This window comes from Mesoplodon densirostris, chromosome 18 (assembly GCF_025265405.1).
Source record: "Mesoplodon densirostris isolate mMesDen1 chromosome 18, mMesDen1 primary haplotype, whole genome shotgun sequence".
NCBI classification, from domain to species: domain Eukaryota; kingdom Metazoa; phylum Chordata; class Mammalia; order Artiodactyla; family Ziphiidae; genus Mesoplodon; species Mesoplodon densirostris.
Window position 1 is genome coordinate 2,398,112 of NC_082678.1, and position 14,198 is coordinate 2,412,309.

Genomic DNA, 14,198 nt, shown 5'->3' on the forward strand with positions numbered 1-14,198 from the left:
GCATCGCTACAAGGAGCACCGCGGCTACCGCTGCCGTCACTACTGCTCCCCCAGGCATCCCCATCACTGTTACGATGACCACACCATCACCAACATCACCATCACCCTCACCACTACAGCTGCCAGGGCCCCGGCCGCCACCACTTACCTGTTGACACCTGCATCACAAGCAGCAGGGATGCCTGTTCCTAATGAGTGCTGACGACTCGGGTCCATCCCTTTTCCTTGGAACATTCTTGGAGGCTCTGTGACGCCACTGCCTGCCGGACCCTAACTCCCTGATTGTCATGATTCTTGGCCACAGACATGAGTAGCCTTCAAAACTTTCTCTCCGACCCAGCTCCCTTTCCCTTAATCCTCAGCACCTGCAGCCACAGCTGTGGGAGGGGGCATGGGGAGAGGGGTGTGAGGAGCTGGCTCGCAAGTAGCATCCGCCAGGAATCACCAAGGGGCCAGCAGTGTTCATTGGAGGGTTCCCCAGAACCATCTCCCAGAACAGAACTGCCTGTATAAAGGGCCCCTCCCCCCACCACACACACACCAAGTCCTCCTGGACCTAGTAGGGACCCTAAGATGAAAAGGTGGAGAATCTCAGTGCAGATCTACATGAAGCTGGGGGTGGTGGTGGTGGGTCAGACTGCATCTTCAGGAATGGAAGTGGGAGGGGTTTGCCCCTCCCCTCTTCATCTCACCATCCCTCCATCTCCCTGCCCCTCCAGGAAGGCAAGCTCTTAACACACACTCCCAGTCCTTCCTTTCCACTGGGACCCCTCACCTCGGGCACCTGCAGGACATTGCTCACAGCTCCCTGTGCCTCTGGCCAGCAGCCTCTGGGGAACCAGCCTGCAGCCCCAACTTATTCCAAGCAGAAATGTGGGTGCAGACCACGAGAACTCACATTTATTGAGATGTCCTGTGAGCCAGGAGATCCACACAATTATCTCCTTTAATCCCCACTGCAATCTCATGAAGGAGGTGCTGGGTTCACCATATACAGATGAAGAGACTAAAGCTTGAAGAGGTTAAGCCACTGGCTCAAGGACCCCCAGAAGGAGGGAGTGGTGCCATAAGTGGCCATCGTACTGCACAAGGCCCTCCAAAGCCACACGTCTCCATGTTAACCTCCCATGTCCCAGCCACTCCTCCCCTCCAACGCAGCCCCTCCAGCCTTCACTCCAGTGAGTTCGGGAGATAGAACCTGCATCTCAGAGGGGCTGCACTCGGTCCTTCCATACCACTGCTCAGATACCCACTCCTGACACACATTCACAGGATCTGGGTTGTGGCCGGGGTAGGATGGGCTGAGGCAAAGCCAGGGGACGGTCTCCGACTTTTGATTGAAGACGTGATTTCCAAGCTCTTCTAGCGAGCATGCACTTTTCCTGCTTTGGGAAAATCACCTCCCCTATCCCTCAGTTCCAGTGTCCAACCAGAGAAGCATTGAAGGGAGATGGGCAAGAAGAGAACAATTCCTGAAGGGGGAGGAGGAAAAGGAGGTGCCAGGCCTCCCCCAGCTGCATCCCGTCTGCCCCAGGCAGGCGGCCAGGCAAGGTAAGTGAAACCCGCCTGCCCCCATTAAGAGCTATAGCTCAGTGGCTTTGAAGCGTGATGCGGTGATTACCTCTAAGCTGACTCCTTCTGGGCTGCAAGGGAGACCTGGCCAGTAAGGGAGCAGGGTGGGGGCTGGGGACTGGTTTGGGGTCAGCCCAGTTGGATTTTGGAACTGCATCGGTAGTGAGAGGGGTGAGAGGAATTAATCAATCTTGGAAACCAGTTAGATTAACTGGAGCATCAAAGTGGGCCAGTTCCACAGTGCCCTCCCCCACTGTCTGCTCCAGCCTCAGAGGCTGGTACTCCCTTCCTGCCTCCACCCTGTCCTTCAAGGGGCCCCGCCTGACCCACATTACTCAGCTTCTCTACCTCTGAGCCCTTCTGTGGGTTATGACCCCTTCTCTCTTCCTTCAAGATAACTGTAGAGTTGGTCAAAGTCTTCCATTTTCCCATTGGCAGTCTTTCCTTCAAAGGCCACCCTCCCTCCCACATGTCCTGGTCTGTACCCATACCTCTTGTCAAACGGTTCATCAAACATAGGCAGTAGGGACTTTTTTTTTTTTTTAGCTGTGTTGGGTCTTCGTTGCTGCGCACGGGCTTTCTCTATGCGGTGTGCAGGGGCTACTCTTAGTTGCGGTGCGCGGGCTTCTCATTGCGGTGGCTTCTCTTGTGGAGCACGAGCTCTAGGCACACAGGCTTCAGTAGTTGTGGCTCGCGGGCTCTAGAGCACAGGCTTATTAGTTGTGGCACACGGGCTTAGTTGCTCTGCGACATGTGGGATCTTCCCAAACCAGGGATCGAACCCCTGTCCCCTGCGTTGGCAGGCAGATTCTTAACCACTGCACCACCAGGGAAGTCCAGGCAGTAGGGACTTAATTTCCCCAGACTTTGTGTCTTGGAGGAGAGGTGCCCAGAGAAGGCAATGCTATACCCAAGTGCTTGAATGGAGAGAGCTCCAGGCTTTGTGGTAAGGGTACCCCGTGCCTCAGGGCAGCCACCTTCCCTGCTGACTTGGAGGCCTCCCCTCTCTCCAGCCTCTTCCTTCACTTCTGTGGCACATTTCCCCTCAAGTACCCTTCCTTTAGGAAACTCCTCTGGACCCTCCACTTTGATCCTTCACAGCCCTGAAGGGTTGCAGAGTTGCCCTGTAGTTCTGAAGGATTCAGTCATCCCTTTCACTTTTTATCCTGCATCCAAGGACAGGCAAGACATTTTAAAGAAAACCTGCGTAGGGCTACACCCTGCTGGCAGAGCATGAAGGTGAGAGGATGAGGCATCAGAAGGCACAGGCCTACCATTTATTTGCTGTGTGGCCTTGGACCAGCTCCTTCCCCTGCTCTGAGCCTCAGTTTCCTTCATCTGTAAAATCGGCATAAGATTCCAGTCTCAGCGTTACTGTGAGGAATCAGAGGTCTTGAGTGTGTGTGTGTCATGGGAGCTGGGCAGATGTCAATTATCCTTATTCTATTTGCTGCCGCTGCTGATGGTGGCATCTGGCCTGCAGGCTGGAGACCGGATGAGGGGTGAGATGACATTTCAGCACTGGAGAGCCAGGCTCGGGGGGCCTTCCTGCCGCTGATAAGAGCCAGAGCTGTGACAGGCCTTGGGCTCCGGCACAATTCCCACGGGAATTGCTGGGGGAGGAGACATCCCAGGCCCCAGCTTATCTTCACTCCGGCGCGTCTGGGAAGTGGGGTCAAGTGCGATTGTCTGGGTTGGTTTCCAGCAGAGGAGGGTAAAGGGCATAGATGCACAGTCTGTTAAGTCTCACAGTCAAGAGAAGACCCCCAAGAGGGAAGGGAGAGGAGCTGCAGAGGAGGATCCCTTCCCAACCCCACCCATCCCACAGCCCGGTCCACTGGGCTGGGGGACCCCTGAGACAGGGCTGAACAGTTCAGAGCGGAAGGCCTGGGCCGCTGGCTCTTCCCGCACTGACTCTCTCAGTCCCACCCACTCCACCTGCTGAGTGAGGAGACCCCAGTCTGAGGGGGAGATAGAGCCCTCGCCCTGGAAGTCACTCCGCCCTGAGGAGAGGACACGGTCTCTAGGCTGTAGCCTCGTCTCCCACAGGAGCACGTCTAGGATGTGGAGAGGGACGCAACGCTGCCGTCCTCTCCTATAATCTCAGGGGCCGGGGAGAGGGAAGATGGCCCAGGGCCGTGCGGAGGACCTCCTAGTCTAAGGGGTTCCCCAATCAAACAGGAGCGTTTTGCACCTAGGGCAGGAGCGCAGGCCAGTTTCCAGTTACTTGCTCTAGGCCGGGACTCAGTTTTCAGAAGTGGAAGCAACCCCCCCAGAGGCCATCTGCCATCGGGGAAAGTGAGACCCAGAGATGCCCAGGAAAGGCTCCAAGTGGGTCCGCTGCAAAGGAGGGAATTAATCAGAGTGCAGTTTGAGCAGTTTCAGCAAGGTGTAGTGGAGAAGGCCCTGGGCCGGTAGGTGGGAGATAGTGGTCTCCCCTCAGCATTGCCCCAACCCCCTGTGGAACCTGGGACCACTCACTGTGCCTCTCCAGGCCTGTTCCCACCTGTGACATGAAGAGAGCTGTCCCTCCCAGGTTGCCCCTACTCCCGCGCCCTGTGGAGCCTGAGGCCAGGTTCTTGTGCGGCCCAGCCTGGCCCAGCCCACAGGGAGCCCTGGGGATGGGGGGGCAGGGGCGGGCGGGGCACCTCCTGGAAGAGCCGGCAGAGGAGAGTGCTGAGTCGGCACTCAGAGTCCCGGCCACCTCCACTCCTGTTGCATTATTCATCCCTGTAAGAGGCTCTCCCTCCTTCCCAGCCCAGGCCCACTCTCAGGAAAGTCCTCCCCCCCATTCAAAATCCCCCTCTCAGCATACCCCCCTCAGCTGGAAACTCTTAAGCAAAAAGGTCGTCAAGATGATTAAATGTGAACAGATTTTCAGCTCTTTTTCCACTTTAATTAAAAATGGGCTCTCCATTCAGAGGCAGCTGGAAACGAAATAGCAGCTCCCCGAAGGCCCCTGGGCTGAAAAGTGGGGGAAAACCCTCAGAGATGTCTGAGAGTTGGCCTGCGGTGGCCTGGGGTCAGGGCCCTGGCCTGGAATGGCCACGTGCCCAGAAGCCCTGGCCACAGAGGGCAGCAGGAGCCCAGAGGCCTTGGGCTGGACACAGAGCAAAAACAGAGGCAGGTGGGCGGGCCAGCAGGTCTGCACCCTGGGGTGGGGGTGGGGTGGGGGACAGAGGGAGTTCCATTTCCACAAACCCTAACTACTGGGGAGCCCCCAGTCTGGGGCGGGAACAGGTTGCTATCCTCAAGAAGGGCTGGGGTCTGCACAAAGAATTTAAGACGGAAAATGACAGATGGATAAGTACCTCCCAGAACAACCTAGAAGCGAACCCAGGAGTCGCCCAGTGTACCTATGTCTGGAGATGGAGACTAAAAGAACTAGAGCTGCACGTGAGAGGGCAGCCGGGCAGCCTCAGGAGCTTCCCGAAGGAGGACTTCGGGTGCCACTGCAACAGCGAAACGGCTGGGCAGGCAGTGGTGGGAAGGCGAGGTGGGCAGGGGGGTGAGACAGGGACATAGCATGTCTTATTATGAAGATGGAGAGCAGGGAGAAGCCATCAGGGGAAGGAGGACTCTCCCCTCTCTCTCTTCCTTCTCCTGTCGGGGATGAGAAGCTAGGAGAGAAGCGGAGGAACGAGGAACGGCAGGGGAAGGGATTTGGTTGAGACACCTGAGAACATCCGCAGGGGGAGGAGGGAAGGGGGGGGAGCTGGCACAGGCAGCAGGAACAGGAGCCCACGGCCCTCGGTCACTGATCTGATCCCATTTCCGGTCTGGCCCCAGTCCTTGGCAAGCGCTGAGCAGAGCTTCCCTCCGAGAGCGAGAGCGTAAGGGAGGAGGTTGCATTTGAAATTCCTCTCCATGTTCCCGACGGCTTCTGTGCTCCAGGGGTGGAGGACACTGCAGGAGGGAGAAAGGCTTCTCACCACTTCCTCTACCTGTGCTGGGTGGTCCCACCTGCCCCCCACTGGAGGTGGGAGGGTGTTGAGTTGGTCTTTATCCTGGGGAGAAAAGTGATCCCTTCCTGGTAAACCACCCTGGTGTTGGGGGGGCAGCCTAGAGCCCACGGCCCGGCTCCCAGGCAAGGAAGCAGTGGCCAGCACCTCCGGGGAAGGGGTCATAGAGTCCATCCCCAGGTCTTTCCAGCCCCATATTTACCACCAGCCCCCAGGGTGAATTCCACCAACGTTAGGCGAGCAGGAGGAGGGGGAACCACCACCTCAGCAAGGCTCCCAGGGGAGGTCACATGTGCACTGGGCCTTGATGTCTCCAGAGCGGGGAGGGGAGGACATTCTGAGCAAGGGGGCCTGTCTGAGTGAGGGTGCAGGAGCGCGGAAGGAGGCGGTACGTGTGGAAATGCTGAGCCGTCAGTTTGGGGCAGCATAAGGGATGGGGGAGCAAGTGGATTGAGATGGAGCTGGGGGCACTCTGAAGGCCCCTTTTCTTTGTGCTGATAGATCGGCTCTCTCTCTTTGAAATGCCTGTCCTGCCCTGGGGGCAGGCAGCAGGATCCAAGTCCAAACTTCCTGCTTCTCTGAGAATCTCTCCCCATCCACCCGCTCTCTCCTCCCAAACCTGGTGTCTGGCTGTCTCTGGCTGTCTCTGGTTCCCATCACCCTTGTCTGCAGGCCTCTCTCTCCCCTGCAGCTTTGGTAGAATGGGCGTCTATGCCCAAACCTCAGGTGCAGCCTTCCCACTCTCCCGTGGTTCCATGGACTACCAAGTAGCATGCAGCCCAGACCAGCAGCCTGGCACCTGCTGCTCCAGGAAAGAAATTTGGCCAGGAGAGGGGAGGGGCGCTGGCCTGATGGTGGGTGAACGGGAGAGCTGACCCCAGACCATCCCCCAGTCTGAGTTCCCCACTTCTCAGAAATAGAAATTCACCCAAGCATCCCCTAGGCCTTTGGCCTTACCTCCTTCGTTCTACTTTTAGAAAAACCAGGGATTCCGTGGCAGGGACTAGTCCATTTTGACAGAGTCCGAACAGAGCAGAGTCGGGAGGGGTAGCCGAAGGGGCGGGAAGCGTGTCTCTGTGGGCGGCACTGCCTTGCCCGGAACCCGCTTTTCCTCCCCAGTGTTCATTATCAGAATTAACCGAACACTATAAATAACCCAACTCGGAGACTTGAAGAGCCTCACTTCTAATTAATTCATTTCCAATCAAGACACTTCTGCGCCCCCCTACCCTAGAACCTGAGGGATGGGAACCTCATTGTGCAGCTTTTCAAATATTGAATCCCTTGCTCCGGAGACGTGAAAGCTCAAAGAGAAAAGAGAGAGGAAGGAAAAACACTCCCCTTTCTTGGAAGGGGGTGGCCTATAAATAACCCCATACTGGTGCATTTGATGGGCGACATTCGTGTCTAGATTGGCTTTTGTTGGGATGAGGAGACATGGAGGGTGGGGGTGGGGCACGGAGACTTCCATCTGCTGCTTCCTTTACTGGGCAATAAATTTAAAGCAAGACCGTGAGCACCGTCCAAAGCCTCCGTGTTGGCTAGAGCTGGGGAGACGGATCGATAGAGGAGGAGAAGGAGGCAGGGACAAGGGGGACAGAGAGAGAGAGAGCGAGGAAAAGAGAGAGAACATGCAAAAGCCCTAGAGTGAGTGCAGGGAAGGGGAGAAAAGGAGGGAGAAGGGGAAGAAAGATAAGAGAAAAGGGCACAAGGGAAAACGGTGATAGGGACGAGGCGGTGGGAGGCCCATTTCCATCCCCACTGTGCACCATGACCTTTGCCGGAGACCTGGGGAGCTGCTCCAGGGCTGTCCTGCCTTGTGTCCAGGTGCCTCACTCCAGCATCCCCCCGTGTCTCCTTTCCCAGGCCGTGGGCATCCCTGGAGAAGTCATGTGGCCTACGTGCCCCACCCAAGTGCCCTGTAGCCCCCTGCAGGCAGGCACTGGCTCTGGCTCCCGGCCTTGGAAGAAGGGACCAAGGCCAAGAGCAAGCCAGCCTCCCGTGGGGTCTGCTCATCGCCTTCCTGAACCAAGTGCCCTGCTGGACGGTGGCCGGGCGGAGGGCAGTATGGGGCGGAGAGAGAGTAAGACGAGAAGCGAGGAGGGAGAGACAGAGAAGGAGAAAAGGAGACAGAAGCCGAGGCAGAGAGAGAGGGAGAAAGAAGGATCGCGTTCGAGAAGAGACGAAAGGAGGGAGAGAAAGGCCGAGACGGAGAGGCAGACATAGAGACAGAGGAGGAGAGGGGAGGGAGATGGCTTGGGCTCAGGGGGCCTTGGTCCCTTGGGGTCCAGATCACAGGGCCTGCTGGAGCGGAGGCCTGGGAGGCCGGTGCCGCGTGGACTCCCTGAGGGCTGTGACCTCGCGCAAGTGAATGCCTCCCCTTTACGCATCTGCAAAACAGTGGTCATGTCCGCCTTTCCTCCTCCTGAGGTGGTCGTGAAGACGAAATGAAGTTAAATGCTTACCAAACTCTTAGCCAGGGCTCTGGCCCGAAATGAGTGTTCAGTTCAAGGTGACTGTTGTTATTACTGGCAATACTAGTCGTAGAAGTACTAGTCCTAGTAGCAGGGCTGGGTTTTCTCCCTCATCCCGCCCCCGGCTGTGAGCGCCTCCAGGTGGACATACCATCCTCTCCCGCAGCAGGTGGGCTTTGGCACCAGCCTCCCCGCCCACCAGACTGGGGCTCCCGAGGGCAGGACTCTGTCTCCCTCCCCAGAGTGGGGGCTTCCTGGACTGTGTCTCTTCGGGGGGGCTGGGAACCCCCCGGGGTGGGGGAGGTGCAGCCCAAGTTCCCTTCCGCCCCCTGAGTGCCCACCCTGGCCCTTCATGGCCAGACGGCCTGGGACTTGGGGCGGGTTGTTGACCCACTGACTGAGTGGCCTGTGAAACGTAGGGCCGAGGGGGCTGACTCCAGCTGGCCTCTGCCCTCTCCCCTGACCCCGGCTGCCTCCGGTTGGAAATGGTCCACCTGGTGTTCCTCCTCCTCTGGCTTCCATCCCGTCAACTCTAGCTGAGGTTAAGGAATGGACCAGGTGGGGAGAGTGGCCCTTCCCAGCTACATCCTGTCCCTGGGCCTCTCCTTCAGCAGGCTGGGGAGGGGGCTGCTGGGAGCCAGAACCCGGGCAATCTGATCTCCATTAGCCCTTTCTCTGGTTCTCATTATTGCAGCCCAGGCGGCTTCGGAAACATGTAATTTCCCGGGCAGCTTTGCTCTCCTTTCTCGGCCTTTTGAGGTCCCTCTCCCATCCCAGTCCTCCTTGGAGGCCCCTCCTCCAGTGGACCAGCAATGGGGTATAGATTCACTTGAGCTTTATGGGGGTGCCTATGATGTGACTCTCTCAGTCCAGCTCTGGAGCTCTGGGAACGCTGCCTTTCCTCCTAAATAAAAAATAACTCCCTTCTCCCCTCTTCCTTCCCCTTGGGTCCCTGACTTTCCCCACCCCCACTTGCAGCATACACCCCAGAGTGTGAGAGAAAGGGTTTCTGACTGCTCCACTGGGTCTCCACAGAAGGTCTCTGTCAGGCTCGACACTGAGGGAGGCAGGCAACAATGAATGAGCTGCATGAATAGTCAAGCAAACAAATGAATGAAGACATGGCAGCAGGAGAGGGGAAGGAACTCAGCCAAGGAAAAAACCCAAAGCCAATGATGCTTGTTGCCCCTGTTCATTTCTCCAGCATCATCACCCCACCCTGTCTGCTTTTAGAACCGTCTCACTCCCTTCTTCGCATTCACAACTCGGCATAGGAAGTGCCTCTTCCGGGAAGCCCTCCAGTCTGTTCCAGCCTACATGACCCACGTGGATCTCAGGCACCCTGCTTCCCCGCAACCACCAGCACACTGCAACATGGTCGGTGATTGTCTTCACGCTCCGTCTGGATGCTGAGCCTCTTGGGGAGGGAAGTGAGTGCGTCTATTATCCATCTGGCATCCTCACCTAGCACAGGCCTGTGAAGCAAGTACTCAATAACTGTTGGTGAAGGAACGCATGGATAAGCAATGAATGGAGGAAGGATCACACGAACCAAGAGCAGCCTAAACAGCAACTGGGAGAGGACTGGGGAAGTCACAGAAGGCGTGCCCCTCCACGAACTTAACGGAGCCGTTGAAAATTCTAATTAGGAAGCAAGGGGCAGTGTCAGGAGAGAAATAAGTAGAAAAAAATGGAATTACAACTCTATCTAAAGTCAATAGGCCATGTGCTCAAGGACCAGAAGGGAGCAATTGTATGTGTTTTTTCCTTTTTAAAAAACCTCCCTGGGACTTCCCTGGTGAAGCAGTGGTTAAGAATCCGCCTGCCAATGCAGGGGACACAGGTTTGAGCCCTGGTCTGGGAGGATCCCACATGCCGCGGAGCAACTAAGCCTGTGCACCACAACTACTGAGCCTGCGCTCTGGAGCCTGCGAGCCACAACTACTGTAGCCTGCGTGCCTAGAGCCCGTGCTCCGCAGCACGAGAAGCCACTGCAGTGAGAAGCCCGCGCACCGCAACGAAGAGTAGCCCCCGCTCACCGCAACTAGGGAAAGCCCACGTGCAGCAAGGAAGACCCAACACAGCCATAAATAAATAAATTTATATATGAAAAAAAAACCTCCTTTCATGTCGGATTATTATGTTTACAATTCACAAGTGACTTTTAAAGGATATTCTGATGCCGTTGCGGGCAGGGAGGAATCCCCAGATGAACAAGAGAGATTGTGGTGGGGGGGGTTCCCACTGTCCCCTCCTTAGGTCTCTGGCTCCTCACTGTTCCCACCCCCTCCTCCAGGACTGGACTGTGGCCTGGCTGAACCCAGATTTGCTGGAGGAAGGAGAGAGTACCCTACTTGCAGGAGAGGGCAGCTGCAGAGCCTAAACAGCATTGATTAAGTGTCTGAATGGACAGGCCTGGGCAGTGTCCAGATGGAGTGTGGCAGACATTGTCCCTGCCCTCTGGGGCTTCCAGGGTGATCCAGACACACAGATGGTGACAGACATGGATGGGCAGCCAGGGATGAAAATAAAACAGAATGTAAAATCAGACTCTGTGTGTACCCAAATATATAAGCTGACCCTCTCTCTTCTCTCTACCTGGTGAACTCCTATTCACCCTTCAAGGCCCAATTCATCTGTCCAACCATTCAGGTATTCACTTGTCATGGACATCTGTTGCTCAGCACAATTTGCCCATTTTAGCTTATGGGAAACCTCTTCTTCCCAACTCCTTTGTGGGGAGACGCTTACTTCCACTTTACCTTCAGCCCGCTTCCCACTCTGGGAATGGTCACGTGATCAAAGCCTGGTGACTTAGTGTGTATAATATCCCTAACATGTGATTGGTTCAAGGATGGGTATATCACTAAACCCATCCAAAAAGAGTCAGCCCCGGGGTTTCTTTGGGACTGCAAGGGAAGAAGTGCTTTCTTTCTTTTTTCTTTTTTTTTTTGCGGTACGCGGGCCTCTCACTGTTGTGGCCTCTCCCGTTGCGCTCCGGACGCGCAGGCTCAGCGGCCATGGCTCAGGGGCCCAGCCGCTCCGCGGCATGTGGGATCTTCCCAGACCGGTGCGCGAACCCGTGTCCCCTGCATCGGCAGGCGGACTCTCAACCACTGCGCCACCAGGGAAGCCCAAGAAGTGCTTTCTTTGTGCTGGGATGTCAAACTAGAATACAGTAAGCCTTCTTACCATCCCTTGGGGAGAGCCTGAAAGAAGGAAGCAGCGCCAGGAGGTGCTCAGTGGTGACAATGAGCACCTGCACCCAGCTGTGCTTGGATATTGACCCTAACACCCTACCCTACTCCAGGGAATGTCAGTTATGTTGACCCATATTCTCGCTCTCCCTCGCTCTCTTTTTTTACTTAAGCCAGTTTGAGATGACTTTCTGTCACTGACAGCCCCAAAGCTCCTGACTAATGCATCATTTCATTTATTAAACACTTACTGTGCTCCTGCTCTGTGCCAGACTGAGCTGAGTGGTGGAATCTGAGGATGACCAGGGCACAGCCCTTGCCTTCCAGAAGCGCACAGTCGCCTGAGCTTTGTCCAAATGCTGTCCCTCTGTGCTACCTGGCCGGCTTCCACAGTGGGCCCCCTTCTCCCCTCTGCACCCCAGCGGTAGGTTCACATTCATTCAGCAAATATTCATTGGCCACCTACTGCACACCAGGCTCTGTGGTTTCTCCTGTTGTCCTATTGTAGACCATGTCTACATCTGTCCCCGCCTCTGCCTGTTAGACTGTGAGCACTTTGATAATGGGCGCCATGTTGGTGAATCCCCAGCGCCTGGCACCTGCACTTGCTCCTGTTCGTTGAATGAATGAACAAGTGTGTGCCTCTCTGTGTGTTTCTGTGTGTTGGGGGGAGGCAGTGGACAGCCAAAGATAAGGACAAGATGATGCAGAGCAGAAGGGCCTGGAGGGTTCTAGATCCAGTGAGGGCTCTGCCAGAAAAGCCAGCCCCTGCTCTGATCCATCCAATAAGCCTTCCTGCAGAAGCATTCCACACAGGCATCCCTGTCTCAGTACGAATCCTAGCAATTCTGCCCTTCCCGTAGCCCCGCCCATAGTGTCCCACCTGGCCACTGCCTGGAGCCCTGTGAGGCATCATCGCAGCCTCTCCCTCGTGGGCCCATCCTTCACGCCGCACTCCCTCACCAGCATGGGGACGGTGCCTCCTCGGGCCCACGGGGAGGCAGGAATCCCTGGACGGACTCCGACTGACTCACTCCTTCTCCAGACCCCTTGCCTCCTTGGTCCTCTTGTGTCCCTCGCCTCCTTTATCTCTTCCTGTCCCCCCTTCGTCCTCCTCTCTGTGTCCTTTTCCCCATCTACTTTTCCAGCTCTCCCATCTTCCCACTGGGTCAGTCCTCCCGGTCCTTGTCTGCAGCTGGGTAAATTTCTGTAAACAATTAAGTTTGTCATAAATTCAATTGCATTACATCCTTATGAGAAGTTTATAGCATTTGGAAAGAGGGGCCCGGGCGGCTAAGAGGCTGATATGCTCTCTGACGGCTGAGTGCCTGGAAGTGGAGTGCTCCCATTTGCAAATTAACTTGAGCTTCACATAGTTCATTATCTCCGCCCATTTCCCCCTGTCGAATCATCCTGAGCCTTTCTCTTTCCTTCCTCTCTGCCTGAGAGAGTTTCTCCTCCTTCACCTTGCTCCAGTCCCAGGAGATAGTCTCTTATGGCAGGAAGGATACAGGCTATACAGCAAGAAGGACTTCCAGTCGGTGGTGCATTAAAAGAATCCTTAGATAGAAGGAGAGGGAGGAAGGGAGATGAAAGAGTCTCCTTCCATGGAGAGCTGTGGTTACGGGTGGGAGAAAGGGAGGCTGGCCCCCTTAGCCCCAAACCTGGGGATCTGGGACCTGCAGAGCAGCTGACATGCTTCTCTAACCCAAGACTCTGGATGCAAAGTGGGAGAAAACAGCTGCACACATCTGGAAGATGCTTGCCCAGCTCCATTAGCCCATGCACTGGCCAGACCGTGTTTGATGTTTGATCTTGCCCTCAGCGCAGGGAGGAAGCCAGTGAAATGTCAGGGACCACTCACGGAGCTACCCGCTGCCACCAGGCTGGCTCCCCGCCCCCAGATCCCCTGACAGCCCAAGCGAACTTCCAAGGCATAAATGAAATGCCAGAAAACCAAACACTGACCACACCCCCACCCAACCTCACAACAGCGGAGTCAAAGCCAGTTCCCCATGGGTGAGGGTGGGGTGCTGGAACTGCTACCCACTTGCACCCCTCCCCAAGCCTTTCTTTCTGTCTCAGGCCCTAGGAGAGAGGCTGAGTGCCAGACCACAGTCACACCTCATTTTGGTTCTTTTTTTCAGAGGGCAGGTAACTGATGGAGACTTTTTTAGGGAGGCGGGAGTGAATCCTGAGGAATTATTTGGAAGAGGAAGTGTCTGTGGATAGCGAGGGAACCAGCAAACTGCTGTTAAGTGGGACTGGAGTGTAGAGCAGGGAATGCAAAGCTAAGGTGCATTTACTGAGGACCTACTACAGGCATACATACAGAGGTGAATGAAGTGGTCCATGGGGGAAGCAGATGACAAGTAGGGTGACAGGGACAGTTAAGGTACCACAAAGTAGACGGAGGCACCTCTTCCACCAGGAGGAGGAGCCGAGTGCTTCACGGAGGCAGCGACACGTGAACTGGGCTGAGAAGCGTGAATAGGAGCAAGCAAGTCAGAAATGAAAGAGAAGAGACTCCTGGGCCGTTGAGGGGGAACTAACATAAGCCCTGGGCGGCGGCAAAGCGTGTGAGAGTCTGTGCGGTGCGGTGGGCGGAGACGCTTCACATTTCTACAGCACTTGACAATTGGCTAGGTTCTTCTCAAAGTCACAATCTCATCTAACCTTCCCCACAACCCCCATGGGAGGCAGGTTTTTTTGAATAGATGCCCAGTGCAGGGATGAGGAGCCTGAAGCTCAGAGAAATCGTGCGACTGACCCGAAGTCACACGGCTGCTTCCATGGCTACCTCTGAGCTGAGTAAGTCCTGTGTAGAGTCTCTGGCCCTCATGGGACCTTTCGACTGGGAGGGACGGGGTGGGGTGGGTGTCCAGACGGATGCCCCCGGGGCCTTGGGCTAGACCCGGGAACAGAGAAGCAGAGAGGAGAACAAAGGGGACAGTTCAGGCAGGCTTCCTGGCAGAGGGAGACACAGAGTTTCA